This window comes from Lolium rigidum, chromosome 1 (genome assembly GCF_022539505.1).
Source record: "Lolium rigidum isolate FL_2022 chromosome 1, APGP_CSIRO_Lrig_0.1, whole genome shotgun sequence".
NCBI lineage: Eukaryota > Viridiplantae > Streptophyta > Magnoliopsida > Poales > Poaceae > Lolium > Lolium rigidum.
Window position 1 is genome coordinate 30,315,411 of NC_061508.1, and position 20,992 is coordinate 30,336,402.

Consider the following 20,992-nt stretch of genomic DNA (forward strand, 5'->3'; position numbering starts at 1 on the left):
CGAAGCTGATTCTAAACGGCTCAACTTCCTCCGTTAACATTGAAAGACTCTTAGATGGTAAATCTGTAGGCACCTCTAGAAATAGTAGCTCGGTCGGAATACCTTTTTTTTTGTTTTAGATATATATAAAAAGCTATCCTATCCTCTCCACAAAGTGGGTAAGTGCATGTGATTCATGGTAGTCATGAGTTTCAATAAAAATTAACAGTGTCATCTGATTAATTAAGTTAATTCTTAGTAGATTGAGATATACCCATGGATTCATCGAAGTCGGACTGCAATGATTTTCCTTGTGTAAACTAGCTACTCTTTCCGGTCCAAAACCACTAGCCAAACTAGGCTAAAATCAATCACCACACCGCAGTACAACAGTTTGTTCAGAGAAACTAAACCCACACCACAGTGCATTCAAGTAGGTAGATTACAAGCTGCAGCAATACCGCATAAGGGATACACACATAATGGCACTAGCCGTGTTAGCCGTGAATAAGTAGTACTTTGAACACCTAGGACGAATCTTGGCACCCGAAGTACGCAGCAGGATGTGGCACTTATGGCCATGGCGGCCTGGCCTGCGCGCAGAGTACAGCGACGAGACGAGAGGCCCGCGAGCGCACGTACGTACCCAGCACTGAACAAGCCGGATTCGCTGGCTGCGGCATTGGCAGGACCGAGATCGATCAGAATATATTGATGGATTCAGAGTTTCGGATGAGATAGATTCGGAGGTAATTGCCACTCCGCTGCGCCGCGGTGCGTCACCCATGACATTTGACACTGACGGAGCATGAATGCCAAGGAGGACTCAACTGGTCGAGAGTCTCCTCGTCGTGGCATGTGCCTCGCCGGCACATGCACTCGCGCGCTCTTGCCGCTCGGGTACCGAGCTCACGCACGTCAGCAGGTGCCTTACTTCACCAGTGTGCAGCACCAATGGAGCATGTCAACTGCTAGACGGAAAAATAATTTTACATGACCTAGTCCACAAATTCAAATTTATAGAACAAGTCATACGACTTACCCTCAGCACAAAACTCCCTCCCCTGTCAATCATTAGAGTTGTTGGTGCAGGCATGTGAATTTGTAAACCAGGTCTCATAAAATTATTGTCATGCTAGACGTCTAGCACCGGGTTGTCTTGTGTGGTCAAAATCTCATGCTGAGCTTTCTAGTTGCCGCAATACAAAAAGGCGTCCGAGCCCCGCCTTGCGCACCGTCCGATCGTCTCGACCGTGATCATCCGATTCTCTTTTGCTTGTCTTTTCCCGCGTGTACTCTCTCTTGTTGGAAAGAAGGTCAACGAACACAAATCCCACCTCCAACAACTCAGCGCACACAACCACAACGGCGAGAGCCTACGACTCCTACTACCGCCACCACTGCTTGTTGCTCTCTGGCTAGGTTGCACAGCTGGCAGCATCGGTGTGCATCCCCCATGACTTGCATCGTGTTGGCTAGACCGCATGTCCCGCGGTGGCGTTGTTGGGGCACTAGGCAGACGGGATGGTCTAGGTTTGTGGGTGGGGTGGGGGTGACGTAGTGGTGAGGTTCGAAGCACGCGGGTAGATATGGGGAGGACCGGTGCCAAAGATGGAGATCCATGGGACAGTGGCACGCTACTTTGGGGAATCGTTCTCGACAAGCATGAAAATGTGAGCTATCGAGAAATAAGAGAAAAAGTGTGGATAGGAGAGAAGAAAAAGAGATAAGGAGAGAATGTGGGTAGGTCCCAGCGCACATCGTTTTCTTCCACCAACAGGGCACGAGACACATGGATTGAGTAGAGGATCGGGATGTGCGAAACCCGGGTGATTGAATCTTTTTCTATATAAAAAAACTCGCTTTTCAGCAGAAAACTTGCTATCTTTTTTTAAACAAGGATAGGTCTCGAAGGACATAGATACTACATTCATAACAAGTGGCGGGGATACAAATTATGGGGAGAACGTCACTACAACTAAAAGTTACATCGTAGTCCTCTGATTATCCAAACGGACCTGAACAAAAAAACTAAAATGCAATCGGGTCCTCCACCATCGATCTTTCTTTTGGGCACGAAGAAATGGCCGCCATCTCCGTTGCTGGTGATAGGACCACTTGGGGTGAAGTAGGTGAGGAACACTGTCCTCGACCAGAAAGCTCCCACGTCAAGGCCAAAGAGTTGATCCAACCAAGAAATAGTAATACTGCCGCTCGCATCAAAGCAAGGAGCGGCCACCCTCCGGCCATGGCAGTTGGGAGTTGGATAACACGAAGCCATCGATAAACCATCAAGATTGAGCTCTAAAAAACTTGTTCACCTGCAGCATATCGAGAAGTCCCAACTATGCTCAAAAGATGGCCACCAGCTCATCCATTCCTCCGCCACCTCATCAACCAGGAGGAAGAATTGTAGCACCGCCTTCAACTCGATCTAGAACAGATCCATGCTTATTTGTAGAGGCTCCACCAGATCCATCCCTCGCACCAAGATCCCACCTTTGAAGCTCACCGAAGAGAAGCACCGAAGACCATCTAGTGTCGACCGGAGGCACCATGACAGTGAAGCCCCATGGCATCATGCCAAACACCATCAAGTCAAGACCCAACCAAACAATAGACCTATCCCTACAACTACTATGAACATGAGCAACCTAACTGCCTCCCCCATGCATACTTCGGCCAGAGAGAACGGCAGAGGAAGAGGCGAGAAACCGGGGAAGAAAAGTAGACTCTTAAGATGGCAGGAGGAATAGAGAGAAAAGAGAAAGGGAAAATTTCCATGGAAGAAACGAATCACCTGGGCACAAATTTATTTGGTAGGTGTAGATGTACCTGACATAGGCATCCCTAATGGGCCTGCCGAAGATAGTACCCGGGGTTTATTGAAGGCCCACTACTCGAAGAATAAGAAGATTCGGAAGATCAAGATGTTATTAAGGAAAGTTAGAGTTGTAATAGAAAGTCTTATTTGTAATCTTACGGGATGAGTTTGAAACCTTCCCGGACTTTGTAACTTGTACAACACGAATCCCTCGGCTCCGCCTCCTATATAAGGGGGAGTCGAGGGACGCAGAGATCATCGAATCATTGTCTACAAATCCTAGTTTTCATAATCGTCGAGTACTTTTTGGCTGAAACCTTCGAGATCTACTTGCCCTCTACTTCCAACTAAACCCTAGCCTACAATCCATAGGCATTGACAAGTTAATACCTTGTCAATTGGCGCCGTCTCGTGGGAATTAGAGGCGACAAGGAGCTGATCTCGATGGCACGTTCAAGATCGTCGACTTCATCAGTAGCAAGCAACATCATGGACAGAGGTAAACAGATCGAAACTGGTCTTGTGGATTTTGTTCCTCACCCGCCCTCCCGTTTGGATGCATATGCGTATCTGGAGGAGCCAATGAAGATGACGTTTGGAAAATTCGATTTCCGCGTCGAGAAAGGAGTGTATCGTCTCGAAGTTCCGATCTCGTCGGGATTTTCGTCGGGTGGTTCTGATCTCTCAAACTCAGTATCATCCGTCGAGTCCAGCGATAAGGAGATTTCGTCGCCACGCTTCATCGACAGCAGGGCAAGTGAAAAACTCGCCAGAATCTTCAGCGACATGTCCTTCGAATCATCGGCGGACTCTTATATAAGCGATGATTCAAGCGACACTGACAGCTTCGACTTCATCGACAAATCCACCTCTATTGGGAAGGTCTTCACCAAACTCTATGATGGTGTTACCGAACCAAGCAAAGTGAAAACTCCAAAATATCATCAAGTTTTTGCCATTGGAGATGCAAGCCGCGATCAAGAGGAAACATCGGAGGCTTTCGAAGATTTGGGCAATTGATGGCGTGTATTTCACACGTTCGTTGGGCAACCCCAAGAGGAAGGTATGATGCGCACAGCAGCAAGTTTTCCCTCAGAAAGAAACCAAGGTTTATCGAACCAGGAGGAGCCAAGAAGCACGTTGAAGATTGATGGCGGCGGGATGTAGTGCGGCGCAACACCGGAGATTCCGGCGCCAACGTGGAACCCGCACAACACAACCAAAGTACTTTGCCCCAACGAAACAGAGTGAGGTTGTCAATCTCACCGGCTTGCTGTAACAAAGGATTAACCGTATTGTGTGGAAGATGATTGTTTGCGAGAGAAAACAAGTAAAAACAAGTATTGCAGCAGATTTGTATTTCGAGTATTAAAGAATGGACCGGGGTCCACAGTTCACTAGAGGTGTCTCTCCCATAAGATAAAAGCATGTTGGGTGAACAAATTACAGTCGGGCAATTGACAAATAGAGAGGGCATAACAATGCACATACATGTCATGATAAGTATAGTGAGATTTAATTGGGCATTACGACAAAGTACATAGACCGCCATCCAACTGCATCTATGCCTAAAAAGTCCACCTTCAGAGTTATCGTCCGAACCCCTTCCGAGTATTAAGTTGCAAAGCAACGAGACAATTGCATTAAGTATGGTGCGTAATGTAATCAACAACTACATCCTCGGACATAGCGCCAATGTTTTATCCCTAGTGGCAACAAGCACAACACAACCTTAGAACTTTCTGTCACTGTCCCAGGTGTCAATGCAGGCATGAACCCACTATCGAGCATAAATACTCCCTCTTGGAGTTAAGAGCAAAAACTTGGCCAGAGCCTCTACTAGTAACGGAGATCATGCAAGATCATAAACAACACATATGTAATAACTTGATAATTAACATAACATGGTATTCTCTATCCATCGGATCCCGACAAACACAACATAGAGTATTACAGATAGATGATCTTGATCATGTTAGGCAGCTCACAAGATCCAACAATGAAGCACAATGAGGAGAAGACAACCATCTAGCTACTGCTATGGACCCATAGTCCGGGGGTGAACTACTCACTCATCACTCCGGAGGCGACCATGGCGGCGTAGAGTCCTCCGGGAGATGAATCCCCTCTCCGGCAGGGTGCCGGAGGAGATCTCCGGAATCCCCCGAGATGGGATTGGCGGCGGCGGCGTCTCGGTAAGGTTTTCCGTATCGTGGTTTTTCGCATCGGGGGTTTCGCGACGGAGGCTTTAAGTAGGCGGAAGGGCGAGTCGGGGCCTGACGAGGGGCCCACACCATAGGGCGGCGCGGGCCCCTCCTTGGCCGCGCCGCCTTGTGGTTTGGCCACCTCGTGGCCCCAGTTCGTATGCTCTTCGGTCTTCTGGAAGGTTCGTGGCGAAATAGGCCCCTGGGTTTTCGTTTCGTCCAATTCCGAGAATATTTTGTTACTAGGATTTCTGAAACCAAAAACAGCAGAAAACAACAATCGGCACTTCGGCATCTTGTTAATAGGTTAGTTCCGGAAAATGCACGAATATGACATAAAGTGTGCATAAAACATGTAGGTATCATCAATAATATGGCATAGAACATAAGAAATTATCGATACGTCGGAGACGTATCAAGCATCCCCAAGCTTAGTTCCGCTCGTCCCGAGCGAGTAAAACGATAACAAAGATAATTTCTGAAGTGATATGCCATCATAACCTTGATCATACTATTTGTAAACATATGTAGTGGATGCAGCGATCAAAACAATGGTAATGACATGAGTAAACAAGTGAATCATAAAGCAAAGACTTTTCATGAATAGTACTTCAAGACAAGTATTAATAAGTCTTGCATAAGAGTTAACTCATAAAGCAATAAATCAAAGTAAAGGTATTGAAGCAACACAAAGGAAGATTAAGTTTCAGCGGTTGCTTTCAACTTATAACATGTATATCTCATGGATAATTGTCAACATAGAGTAATATAACAAGTGCAATATGCAAATATGTAGGAATCAATGCACAGTTCACACAAGTGTTTGCTTCTTGAGGTGGAGAGAGATAGGTGAACTGACTCAACATAAAAGTAAAAAGAATGGTCCTTCAAAGAGGAAAGCATCGATTGCTATATTTGTGCTAGAGCTTTTATTTTGAAAACATGAAACAATTTTGTCAACGGTAGTAATAAAGCATATGAGTTATGAAAGTTATATCTTACAAGTTGCAAGTCTCATGCATAGTATACTAATAGTGCCCGCACCTTGTCCTAATTAGCTTGGACTACCGGATCTTTGCAATGCACATGTTTTAACCAAGTGTCACAATGGGGTACCTCCATGTCGCCTATACAAAGGTCTAAGGAGAAAGCTCGCATTTTGGATTTCTCGCTTTTGATTATTCTCAACTTAGACATCCATACCGGGACAACATGGACAACAGATAATGGACTCCTCTTTAATGCATAAGCATGTGGCAACAATTATTATTCTCATATGAGATTGAGGATGTATGTCCAAAACTGAAACTTCCACCATGATTCATGGCTTTAATTAGCGGCCCAATGTTCTTCTCTAACAATATGCATGCTCCAACCATAAAGGTGGTAGATCTCTCTTACTTCAGACAAGACGGACATGCATAGCAACTCACATGATATTCAACAAGGAATAGTTGATGGCGTCCCCTGAAGCATGGTTATCGCACAACAAGCAACTTAATAAGAGATAAAGTGCATAAGTACATATTCAATACCACAATAGTTTTTAAGCTATTTGTCCCATGAGCTATATATTGCAAAGGTGAATGATGGAATTTTAAAGGTAGCACTCAAGCAATTTACTTTGGAATGGCGGATAAATACCATGTAGTAGGTAGGTATGGTGGACACAAATGGCATAGTGGTTGGCTCAAGTATTTTGGATGCATGAGAATTGTTCCCTCTCGATACAAGGTTTAGGCTAGCAAGGTTATTTGAAACAAACACAAGGATGAACGGTGCAGCAAAACTCACATAAAAGTCATATTGTAAACATTATAAGACTCTACACCGTCTTCCTTGTCGTTCAAAACTCAATACTAGATATTATCTAGACTCTAGAGAAACCAAATATGCAAACCAAATTAGCAAGCTCTAAGTATTTCTTCATTAATGGGTGCAAAGTATATGATGCAAGAGCTTAAACATGAGCACAAAAATTGCCAAGTATCAAATTATCCAAGACATTTTAGAGTTACTACATGTAGCATTTTCCAATTCCAACCATATAACAATTTAACGAAGAAGAAACTTCGCCATGAATACTATGAGTAGAGCCTAAGGACATATTTGTCCATATGCTACAGCGGAGCGTGTCTCTCTCCCATAAAGTGAATGCTAGGATCCATTTTATTCAAACAAAACAAAAAACAAAAACAAACCGACGTTCCAAGCAAAGTGCATAAGATGTGACGGAATAAAAATATAGTTTCAGGGGAGGAACCTGATAATGTTGTCGATGAAGAAGGGGATGCCTTGGGCATCCCCAAGCTTAGACGCTTGAGTCTTCTTATAATATGCAGGGGTGAACCACCGGGGCATCCCCAAGCTTAGAGCTTTCACTCTCCTTGATCATATTGCATCATACTCCTCTCTTGATCCTTGAAAACTTCCTCCACACCAAACTCGAAATAACTCATTAGAGGGTTAGTGCACAATAAAAATTCACATGTTCGGAGGTGACACAATCATTTTTAACACTTCTGGACATTGCATAAATCTACTGGACATTAATGGATCAAAGAAATTCATCCAACATAGCAAAAGAGGCAATGCAAAATAAAAGGCAGAATCTGTCAAAACAGAACAGTCCGTAAAGATGGATTTTATTAGGCCACCAGACTTGCTCAAATGAAAATGCTCAAATTGAATGAAAGTTGCGTACATATCTGAGGATCATGCACGTAAATTGGCTTAATTTTCTGAGCTACCTACAGGGAGGTAGACCCAGATTCGTGACAGCAAAGAAATCTGGAACTGCGCAGTAATCCAAATCTAGTACTTACTTTACTATCAAAGACTTTACTTGGCACAACAAAACATAAAACTAAGATAAGGAGAGGTTGCTACAGTAGTAAACAACTTCCAAGACACAAATATAAAACAAAAATACTGTAGTAAAAACATGGGTTGTCTCCCATAAGCGCTTTTCTTTAACGCCTTTCAGCTAGGCGCAGAAAGTGTAACTCAAGTAACATCAAAAGTTGAAGCATCAACATCATAATTTGTTCTAATAATAGAATCATAAGGTAACTTCATTCTCTTTCTAGGGAAGTGTTCCATACCTTTCTTGAGAGGAAATTGATATTTAATATTACCTTCCTTCATATCAATAGTGGCACCAACGGTTCGAAGAAAAGGTCTTCCCAATATAATGGGGCAAGATGCATTGCATTCAATATCCAAGACAACAAAATCAACGGGGACAAGGTTATTGTTAACCATAATATGAACATTATCAACCTTCCCCAAAGGTTTCTATTTAGCATTATCAGCGAGATTAACATCCAAATAACAATTTTTCAATGGTGGCAAGTCAAGCATATCATAGACTTTTTTAGGCATAACAGAAATACTTGCACCAAGATCACATAAAGCATTACAATCAAAATCTTTGACTCTCATTTTAATGATGGGCTCCCAACCCATCCTCTAGCTTTCTAGGAATAGAAGTTTCAAGTTTTAGTTTCTCTTCTCTAGCTTTTATGAGAGCATTTGTAATATGTTTTGTGAAAGCCAAGTTTACAGCGCTAGCATTGGGACTCTTAGCAAGTTTTTGTAAGAACTTTATAACTTCAGAGATGTGGAAATCATCAAAATCTAAATCATTACAATCTAAAGCAATGGGATTATCATCCCCAAGGTTGGAAAAAATTTCAGCAGTTTTATCACGAGCGGTTTCAGCAGTTTTAGCAGTTTCAGGTAATTTTGCGCGCTTTGCACTAGGAGTAGAAGCATTGCCAACACCAATTATTTTACCATTGATAGTAGGAGGTGCAGCAACATGTGAATCATTAGCATTGCTAGTGGTGGTGATAGTCCAAACTTTAGCTACATTTTCCTTTTTAGCTAGTTTTTCATTTTCTTCTCTATCCCACCTAGCACGCAGTTCAGCCATTAATCTTATATTCTCATTAATTCTAACTTGGATGGCATTTGTTGTAGTAACAATTTTATTTTCAATATCCCTATTAGGAATAACTTTCGATTTCAAAAGATCAACATCAGAGGCAAGACTATCAACTCTAGAAACAAGAATATCAATTTTATTGAGCTTTTCCTCAACAGATTTGTTAAAGGCAGTTTTTGTACTAATAAATTCTTTAAGCATAGCTTCAAGTCCAGGGGGTGTATTCCTATTATTGTTGTAAGAATTCCCATAAGAATTAGCATAACCGTTACCATTATTACAAGGATATGGCCTATAGTTATTACTAGAAGTGTTCCGATAAGCATTGTTGTTGAAATTATTATTTTTAATGAAGTTTACATCAACATGTTCTTCTTGGGAAACCAATGAAGCTAATGGAACATTATTAGGATCAACATTAGTCCTATCATTTGCAAGCATAGACATAATAGCATCAACCTTATCATTCAAGGAAGAGGATTCTTCAACGGAATTTACCTTCTTACCTTGTGGAGCTCTTTCCGTGTGCCATTCAGAGTAATTAACCATCATATTATCAAGAAGCTTTGTTGCTTCACCAAGAGTGATGGACATAAAGGTACCTCCAGCAGCTGAATCCAATAAATTCCGCGAAGAAAAATTTAGTCCTGCATAGAAGGTTTGGATGATCATCCAAGTAGTCAGTCCATGGGTTGAGCAATTTTTAACCCGAGATTTCATTCTTTCCCAAGCTTGAGCAACATGTTCATTATCCAATTGTTTAAAATTCATTATGCTACTCCTCAAAGATATAATTTTAGCAGGGGGATAATATCTACCAATAAAAGCATCCTTGCATTTAGTCCAGGAATCAATACTATTCTTAGGCGAGAGATAGCAACCAATCTTTAGCTCTTCCTCTTAATGAGAAAGGGAACAATTTTAATTTTATAATGTCACCATCTACATCTTTATATTTTTGCATTTCACATAGTTCAACAAAATTATTGAGATGGGCAGCAGCATCATCAGAACTAACACCAGAAAATTGCTCTCGCATAACAAGATTTAGTAAAGCAGGTTTAATTTTAAAGAATTCTGCTGTAGTAGCAGGTGGAGCAATAGGTGTGCATAGGAAATAATTATTATTTGTGCTAGTGAAGTCACACAACTTAGTATTTTCAGGGGTAGCCATTTTAGTAGTAGTAAATAAAGCAAACTAGATAAAGTAAATGCAAGTAAACTAAATTTTTTGTATTTTTGATATAGAGTGCAAGACAGTAAATAAAGTAAAGCTAGCAACTAATCTTTTTGGTGTTTTTATATAAGTGCAGCAAACAAAGTAGTAAATAAAATAAAGCAAGACAAAAACAAAGTAGAGAGATTGAGAAGTGGAGACTCCCCTTGCAGCGTGTCTTGATCTCCCCGGCAACGGCGCCAGAAAATATGCTTGATGGCGTGTATTTCACACGTTCGTTGGGCAACCCCAAGAGGAAGGTATGATGCGCACAGCGAGCAAGTTTTCCCTCGGAAAGAAACCAAGGTTTATCGAACCAGGAGGAGCCAAGAAGCACGTTGAAGGTTGATGGCGGCGGGATGTAGTGCGGCGCAACACCGGAGATTCCGGCGCCAACGTGGAACCTGCACAACACAACCAAAGTACTTTGCCCCAACGAAACAAGTGAGGTTGTCAATCTCACCGGCTTGCTGTAACAAAGGATTAACCGTATTGTGTGGAAGATGATTGTTTGCAGAGAAAACAAGTAAAAACAAGTATTGCAGCAGATTTGTATTTCAAGTATTAAAGAATGGACCGGGGTCCACAGTTCACTAGAGGTGTCTCTCCCATAAGATAAAAGCATGTTGGGTGAACAAATTACAGTCGGGCAATTGACAAATAGAGAGGGCATAACAATGCACATACATGTCATGATAAGTATAGTGGGATTTAATTGGGCATTACGACAAAGTACATAGACCGCCATCCAACTGCATCTATGCCTAAAAAGTCCACCTTCGAGGTTATCGTCCGAACCCCTTCCAGTATTAAGTTGCAAAGCAACAGGACAATTGCATTAAGTATGGTGCGTAATGTAATCAACAACTACATCCTCGGACATAGCGCCAATGTTTTATCCCTAGTGGCAACAAGCACAACACAACCTTAGAACTTTCACGTCACTGTCCCGGTGTCAATGCAGGCATGAACCCACTATCGAGCATAAATACTCCCTCTTGGAGTTAAGAGCAAAAACTTGGCCGAGCCTCTACTAGTAACGGAGAGCATGCAAGATCATAAACAACACATATGTAATAACTTGATAATTAACATAACATGGTATTCTCTATCCATCGGATCCCGACAAACACAACATAGAGTATTACGGATAGATGATCTTGATCATGTTAGGCAGCTCACAAGATCCAACAATGAAGCACAATGAGGAGAAGACAACCATCTAGCTACTGCTATGGACCCATAGTCCAGGGGTGAACTACTCACTCATCACTCCGGAGGCGACCATGGCGGCGTAGAGTCCTCCGGGAGATGAATCCCCTCTCCGGCGAGGTGCCGGAGGAGATCTCCGAATCCCCCGAGATGGGATTGGCGGCGGCGTCTCAGTAAGGTTTTCCGTATTGTGGTTTTTCGCATCAGGGGTTTCGCGACGGAGGCTTTAAGTAGGCGGAAGGGCAGAGTCGGGGGCCTGACGAGGGGCCCACACCATAGGGCGGCGCGGGCCCCCCCTTGGCCACGCCGCCTTGTGGTTTGGCCACCTCGTGGCCCCACTTCGTATGCTCTTCGATCTTCTGGAAGGTTCGTGGCGAAATAGGCCCCTGGGTCTTCGTTTCGTCCAATTCCGAGAATATTTCGTTACTAGGATTTCTGAAACCAAAAACAGCAGAAAACGACAGAATCGGCACTTCGGCATCTTGTTAATAGGTTAGTTCCAGAAAATGCACGAATATGACATAAAGTGTGCATAAAACATGTAGGTATCATCAATAATATGGCATAGAACATAAGAAATTATCGATACGTCGGAGACGTATCAGCAATCCCTATGTCGATCCCTCAGATCTAAGGAGAGGTATGGGCACTAAATATGTCGGGCCCACGCCACGCGTCAGAGTTCAACTTCCACAAACAGCCTGGGATAGAGCTGCGAAAGCTTTAGATGGCTCGGAACCAATGACGACAACTGCTACAGTCCAAGAACTGCAAGCTTATCAATATAGACTCGCCCGAGCTGGAAGAGAACTGGAAAAACAGACAGAAGCTCTAAACAGAAGAAAGGAGGCAGCTTCCGCGTCAAGCAGACGGAGGGCAGAGCTAAGTCGACAATCCGGAACCTTGGGAGATAGCCATAGAGAAGCTCGGAACAGAGCAAGGTCCAGATTGCAACACATACCTGAAGGAGAAAGAGAGTACCTGGTTCAAAATCTCGACATGTCTTTTATGTCGATAGACACAAGAGGGAATATTATCCCTAAGACACCAGAAGCTGGGTATATGGCGACACAAGCCTTTATCCTTGCATCCAGGCCACCTCCAGGAGATCCAAGGGAGGCTTTGTACAACATGGCAGTGGCAGGAGCTGAAGCCATGGGAACGGCGTTTGCATCAACACCGCCAGAAGGAGCTGCAAGACAAAATAGTCCACGACCTACGGCAGCAGCAGCAGCAAATATCGAAGGAACAAGTGGAGCAAGAGATACGGCAGCACAAGCAAGGGTAGACAGACATTGGCAAGGCAGAAGGGAACATCGGTATTCCCCAGAATTAAACGACGAGGATATGTGCGGTTTGCCGTGCTTCACAAGGAGAGTACGAAAAACTCGAGTCCCTTCGGGATTTAAGTTGCCTGATCATTTCAAAAAATTTGACGGCCTTCAAGATCCAGAGGATTGGCTAGTCGATTACCTCGAGACGGTGAAGTTAACTGGAGGGACCAGGGCAACAGCCATGCAAAGTATTCAGGTGCATTTAAGCGGAGCTGCACGATCTTGGATCAAAAAGCTTCCGCCAGGATCTATCGATAGCTGGGATAGTTTTGAGGACATATTTGTCAAGAATTTTCGATCCACCTGCAAGAAGCCCGCGTCTCTAGAGGAGTTACGGGCGTGTCGACAGAAGCCAGACGAGCCAATGAGAAAATATATCCAAAGGTGGAACATCATAAAAAACTCGGCAGAAAATATATCTGACGAGAGGGCAATAGATGCATTTGTCGCAGGGATCAGGCGTGGAGATTTTGTCGAAGATTTGGGAAGAACCAATCCAAAGACAGTATCTGCATTAATGGAAATAGCAAATAGATGGGCAGATGGAGAAGATGCTGTCCACAACAAACGGCATAGGTCGCCAGAGGAGGACCGCGGTCGAAATTATCAATCAAGGCGACGATTTCCTCGGCAGTAATCGAATTATGATGCTCCAGGTCAAATTTTGGCTGGTTTCCGAGCCAGTGCAGGAGGAAATAATCGAGATGACTACCAGAGAAGTAATGAGCAACGAAGTGACAACAGAGACGAATTTCGACAAAATAGGCAAAACAGCGGGCCAAGGTTCCAGAGGCCTTTTGTGTCTCCCGAAGAAATGATGAACGGGCCGTGTCGGATGCACTTTTTCCTCGACGACGAACGGAAAAAGACAGTCGGGACATCTGCGAAGGATTGTCGAAATTTCCAGGCAATGCTGAGATATGCAGGGCATGCTAATGCTCAGGCAGCGCAAAGAAACCCTCGAGAACCCAGAAGTGAGGTCCACCTGCGACCTCCTCCCGCGATAACAGATGACAATCGACATCAGCTAAGAATAGCGGCGGCGCCTGCGCCACCGCCTTACGTTGACCCCAATTCTAATGGAGCGGTCTCGATGATTCAGAAGGGAAGGCCGTCCAATAGAACTCGGAAAGTAATCTCGCGACAGTGTTCATGGCGGAGAAAATGCCTCCACCAACAGCTTGAGTACCTCAATTGGTCGGGGCAAGACATCGGCTTCACCATAGCAGATCATCCGCAGCAAGTTCCTCGACCAGGGCGGTCAAGCACTCATACTACCAGCGGTCATCGCAGGATTTGACGTGTCTCGCGTGTTTATAGATGGAGGCAGCAGCTTGAACCTCATGTACGCAGATACATTAAGGAAGATGAACATCTCCCTAGCAAACCCGAAACCAACGGACACGAGATTCCACGGCATCACACCGGAGAAGCCAAGCTATCCGTTGGGGAAGATAAATCTCGACGTTCGAGTTTGGGACCCGAGAAAATTACGGAATCGAGAAATTGGAGTTTGAAGTCGTAGATTTCCCGTCACAATACCACGCTCTGTTGGGACGACCAGCATATGCTAGATTTATGGCAGTACCACACTACACGTACCTATTGTGGAGGATGCCCGGACCCAAGGGACCAATCACAATCAAAGGAAGCTTCGCCTTTGCCGATAAATGTGACAAGGATTTTCATCGACTATCAGAGACTTTCGGGATGCAAGCTGAGTATTTGGCATCAAGGCTCATGACTGATTACAACGTGATGCCAGACGTTGCAAGGCCAAATAAAGAATCAACTTTCAACACTGAGAAAAATTCTAAGGAGGTGCAGATTCACCCGACGGATCCAAAAAAGACAACATCCATCGCAAATGACATGGACCTCGCATAGGAAAGCGCGCTCGTCAAGTTCCTCCGTGAGAACTGGAAAATCTTCGCATGGTGTCCAGCTGACATGCCAGGAGTACCCAGGGAACTTGCCGAGCACCACCTTAACTTGGATCCACTAGCGAGACCAATCAAACAACCTTTGCGACGTTTTTCGGAACCAAACCGCAAAGCTATGCTATCAGAAATTGATCGACTCAGAGAAGCTGGTTTCATCAAAGAGATATCCACCGAAGCCACTTGGGTAGCTAACCCAGTGATGGTGCCAAAGAAAAACACCAAAGTCCTTCGCATGTGTGTCGATTTTACGTGTCTCAATAAACATTGTCCAAAGGATCACTTTCCCCTCCCAAGGATCGATCAGATTATCGACTCCACGGCAGGATGTGAACGTCTTTCCTTTCTGGACGCATACTCTGGTTATAACCAGATCAGATTAAAAGAAGACGACGAAGCCAAAACAGCGTTCATCACACCGTATGGCGTATTTTGTTATAAAACAATGCCCTTCGGGTTGAAAAACGCGGGAGCAACGTATCAGAGGATGATGCAGAAGTGTTTGGCAACACAGATTGGAAAAAACGTGCAAGTATACATCGATGACGTAGTCATAACGTCAAGAAAGGGGACAACATTGATCGAAGATCTCAAGGAAACTTTTGATAACCTCGACAAATTCTGCATCAAGCTGAACCCGACGAAATGCTCTTTTGGCGTCCCAGCAGGAGAACTCCTCGGGTTCTTAGTTTCAGCAAGAGGGATTGAGGCAAACCCCGACAAAATACAATCCATCGTAACGATGAGGAAGCCAACCAAGTTAAAAGAAATACAGCAATTAACTGGGCGAGTCGCAGCTTTGAGTAGATTCGTCGCCAGGCTGGGAGAAAAAGCACTACCGTTCTACGCGTTGATAAAACAAGGGGAGAAATTCCAGTGGAACGAAGAAGCCGATAGAGCTTTCGAGAATCTCAAACGCAAAATCTTGACACCACCAGTCTTGGTGGCGCCGAAGGAAAAGGAACCTCTCCTGTTGTACATCGCAGCCACGCCACAAGTGGTTAGCACGGTGCTAGTTGTCGAAAGAGAAGAAGAAGGAAAACTCCATGGAGTGCAAAGACCGGTATATTTCATTAGTGAAGTTTTATCGCCGTCCAAACAGCGGTACCCGCAGTACCAGAAACTAGCATATGGAGTAATTACAACAAGCAAGAAAGTTGCGCCACTATTTTTCGGCACACCCGATAATAGTAGTCAATGAAGCACCTCTCTCAAATATACTAAACAATCCAGAAGCTACAGGGCGTGTCTCCCTTTGGGGAATAGAACTTTCCCCTCGGGACATCACGTATGAAAAAAGAAAGGCAATCAAGTCGCAAGTTTTGCCAGATTTCATCGCAGAGTGGATGGAGCTGCAAAACACGGGACCCCAGATTTGTCGAGAACTTGGACAATGAACTTCGACGGGTCCAAGAGAGTAGAAGGAAGCTGGCGCAGGAGTGATACTCATATCACCTGAAGGCGACAAGTTGAAGTATGTCCTACGGATGACGTTTCCAAACGCATCCAACAATGAAGCAGAATATGAAGCCCTTATACACGGGATGAAGATGGCGAAAGCTTGCGGTGCAACTCGACTAAAAATCTTTGGCGACTCACAATTGGTGGCTCAGCAAGTTATGAACCAATGTGATGCAGTTCAATGATAGCATGATAGCATACAAGGAGGTATACAATGAGTCTGGAGAAGCTGTTTGATGGATGCGAGGTAAATCATATCGATAGACCGAGCAATGATGAAGCCGACGTCCTCGCAAACATCGGGTCACGGTGCCTCCCAATCCCGCCGGGCGTGTTTTGGGAAGAAATAGCGGAGAGATCAACGAAGCCGAAGAAGGTGCGAGAAAAAAGCAAAAGAAGGAAAAACTTCGGCGTCTCCCAAAGAAACCATGGAGGACGAAGAGGACCAAGAACTTGTGATGATGATAGAAGTTCCTTGGATGCAAGCGTACATATCATATATCCTCAGGAAGGAAATACCCGACGATCCAGTCGAAGCAAGGCGAGTTATTCGACGATCCAAAGCTTTCACAGTGGTCAAAGGGGAGTTATATAAGCGAAGTATTTCAGGCGTCTTGCAAAGGTGTGTGACACCAGAAGAAGGAAGAATAATCCTAAAGGATGTGCACGAGGGAATATGTGGTCACCACGCAAGCAGTCGAGCTATTGCAGCCAAAGTCTTTCGAGCAGGATTCTACTGGTTGACAGCAATTGAGGACGCGAAAGAGATAGTACGAACTTGCGACGCGTGCCAGAGATTCGCCGCAAAACCGCACTCTCCGGCGGCAGAACTTATGCCAATACCATTGTCATGGCCCTTTGCTCAGTGGGGACTCGACATGGTAGGCAAGTTGCACAAAGCTTCGCCAGGAGGTTACGAGTACCTATTGGTTGCTGTCGACAAATTCACCAAGTGGGTAGAAGCGAAGCCAATAAATTCACCAGACGCACAATCAGCAATAAAGTTCGTGAAGGGCATCGTTTTTCGATTTGGAGTACCTCACAGCATCGTCACAGACAATGGCAGCAACTTCACGTCGAAGGAGTTCAAGGCATACTGTGCGGAAGTGGGCATCAAATTGCACTTCGCGTCAGTTGCACATCCCCAAACTAATGGTCAAGTCGAGAAAGCCAATGGCATCATCTGCAATGGCATTAAAAACGTCTGCTAGGACCGCTTGAAAAGGCTCGACACACCTGGCCAGAAGAACTGCCAAATGTTTTGTGGAGCATCCGAACAACACCAAACACGGTGACACAAGAAACCCCATTCTTTCTCGTCCACGGAGCTGAAGCCGTACTACCAATTGAAATAGAGCACGATTCTCCAAGAGTAACAGGGTACGACGAAGAAACATCACGAAAAGTTTGGGAGGATGATATGGATGCACTCGATGAAGCTCGAGATGAAGTACTGTCACGGGTTACCAAGTACCAACAAGACTTGAAGAACTACCACAGTCGACGATTGCGGCCAAGATCTTTTCAGGTCGGTGATTTGGTCCTGCGACTCAACCAGCAAAGTACAGAGAAGCTCGAGTCACCATGGTTGGGGCCTTACATCGTCACGGAAGTCATCGACAGAGGAGCATACAGGATCAAGGACAAGAAGACAGGGGTTCCTGAGAAAAACCCCTGGAACGTGGCGCAGCTCAGGCGGTTCTATGCCTAGAGCCGAAATATAGTCCTTCTCTGTAAAAGTACAATGTACTGAAACGCCCGCGAGTTTTCAGACGCACTCTTTTCCTTTTCGGGGCACCGAGTGGGGCCGGAAAGGTTTTTAATGAGGCGGGCTCGCGGTGCTGCAACATAATAAAGATAGTGGAGATATACTTCTTATTTTTCGACACGCTCGGGGGCTCAACGCCTAAGTCTCAAAATACGTACAACATAGATTTACTGAAATATTTCGCCCTGGTACACTAATACCTCGCCAAATATAACAATCGGAAGCCAACAATTATAAATATAGTGTACACGTCAAAAATCTTAAATGCTTTGGTCCAAGAACCTCGCAGTAAAAATATAGAACTTCGATATCAAAGATACTCGAAGATTTGCAATCCATCAATGAAAAAACAAGGATGTCTTATTACAACAGAAGGAAAAATCTTCAAGATGGAAAAAATAGTACAACCTTTACCCAGAAGGCTCGGGGGCTCCAACAATATAGAGGACTTTTGCAATATACAACAAATTTCTTCGGAAATAAAAAAGAAATCAAAAAAGTTTGAGATACAAGGTTTCCAATATAGTACAAATCAGTTAAAGCCCAAAATACTATCTACGGACAAGCCTCTGGTTGTTTTATGTTCAGCATAAGACCCCTTGATAAAGAACTCTGAGTCCATCCGAAGAAGCTCATCTATCATCGACTCGGCCACGGGAGCTACCATATCATTGATTGTGTCAATATCATTTTTTCGCCGCGTTTTCTTGGCCAGGCAATCAGCAACAATCTTCGTCAGGTCTAACTTTGGATGACAAATATTTATCATAATCATGGCGAACCTTGCTCCAGCAGTGAGTTGAGCTCGCACAAAATTATGAATGCGGGGAGCATCTCTGAATACCTCCAGTAATTCAGGAAGAGTTTTGGGAACCTCATTTCGAGGAAATAAAGTCCTATAAACAAGGGTTAATGTTGTCGTGCAAAAACTGAGAAATTAGAGCACTTGGCAAGCACGATCTTGGAACCTAACATTTTGTTGGGTTCGTTCAGGAGTGGCCCAGAACAAACAGCCATGGTTAAGGGAAAGATTGACAAGAAGATTCGTTCTCTCGTTCACTCTTTGATCTTCAGCAGCAGCGTCAAGAACCGAGCCTATTAAGCGACAAGGCAAGAAATTTGAAGGAAGACACAGCAAAATAAAGAGGAGGCATTATGAGGTCGGAAAAACGTACCTAACATATCTGTGCTAGCTTCCAGCATTAGCTCGAGCATACTATTTTCTCGGGTCGTGGCTTCCTTTGCTTCCAATACAGCAGCATCCTTGGCAGCCGTAGCCTCTTTGGCTTGTTGGAGAGCAAGTTTTTCTTGCTCGGATGCTTTCCGAGATTGTTCCATCATTGCTAGAGTTTGTTTCTTCATGGATTGAAGTTGTTGTCGAAGCTCTTGCAAATCTTCCGACAAATGTTTGCTTGAAGAACCTTCGAGGGGGTTATCATCGACTAGTACTTTCTTCGAGAAGGAAGATGCAGGTGAAGCAGCGGCAGAACAAGGGTTGGTCGAGTAATTATCAAATATTAACTAGAAAAGAAAGTCCCAGGATCAATGATAAGCACGAAGAGGAATTTCATTAATTTCTAGAAAATTTACACGGACATTACAAAAGAAGTTCTCCAGAGGGACTAACAGGATAATTGTCGCCAAGGCTAAAATGGCGACAACGGCAAAAGGAATAGAGAAAACAAAGGAAATAAAAAGCAAAGGCATTCAACTAGACCTCCGGCCTTGATGAGCTAGGAGTCGAAGATGGCTTGATCCCGAGATAGGCCAGGATTTTCTTCGTGTTGGGCTTGGCTGCCTTGATCAACGACCTCCATCTTGATGGTTCTATCTGCTCGGTGTCGCCTACTTTCAACCAGTCAATAGTTTGTTGACTTTCAGCGACCAGGGCAATAGTGCTCTCAACAGCAACCTTCATGTTTTCCTGGCGCATCTTCAGTCCAAGATCCTCCGGCGGATTGAAGTCCTTGGCAAGAGCGAGGAAAGTCTTAGGCTCCTCTTTCTTCGGGAAGAAGTAGGGGAACAACTTCGACATTCCTGCGTCAGCATTTACCACGCCTTCGCGAATTTCTTGGCCGTGAAACTCCAGATAGGACAACGCGTCAAGCAGAGGATCATTGGTGGGATTCTCAAGATCAAAGTCTTGGCTCGTTTGACCTGCCAAAGAAATAACATATTAGTTGACAAGCAAGTAAAAATAAAGGAAAGCAAGTCTTACAAAAATAGAAGGGATCAACAAAATTACCGAGGAAGCGACGATTTTGTGTGTTCACGCGCTTGAGGATTCCCTTTTCACGAGCAGCTTGTGCGGCCTTGTGCTCATTTAGAGCAGCTTCGAGCATCTTCAAGTTTCTTTTGCGGTTCTTCGACACTAGCAGCTTTTGCTTTGGCTTCATCGGCCTCCACTTTTGCTTGGCTAGCGTCAAGTTCGGCTTTACGGCGAGCCTTTTCACTTTGCTCCAATTTATGAGCAAGAGTGTCGGCAAGCTCTGTTGGCCTCTGCAAGTTTCTCTCGCCAAAATAGAAAAGAACAATCAAAATTGCGACAAAAATAGAAGCAAGAAGATCGGAAGCAATGACAAGCACAAAGTCTGTTACCTTCGATCTTGCTCGGCATATTCACGGTACCCAATGAATTGGGACCCAATGCGAACAAGCTCTTTGATCATGGGCTGTCAAAGAAGAATAGAGAAAGAAAACTTCGGTAACGAGAAAAAAATGAAGGCACAAAAAGAAGTAAACGAGAGGAAATATAGATATTAGCCAGGCAAGTCAAAAACTTACATCATCTAAGAGCGCCTGAGAAAAGCTACCCAATTGAGGGGCAGGCTCGACGATCGTCTCAACCCTCGTCCTTTTTGGTGAAGGAGCAAGGGGGCTTGAAGGAGGAGTGGTGGTGACGACATTTTGTTGAGGAGGCGAAGATTCTTCTCCTTCAACTACCGTCTCCGACACAAGCAAAGTATGTGACGCGCTCGTCCGAGGAGCCACGTCACGAGTTGGTACTTCTTCCTCGTCATCACTGCGATTGAGGATCGATAGCATAAAAAGCAAGATAAGACAAAAAAACTTCGACTACAGAAATAAGGGGAAATCAAGGTGACT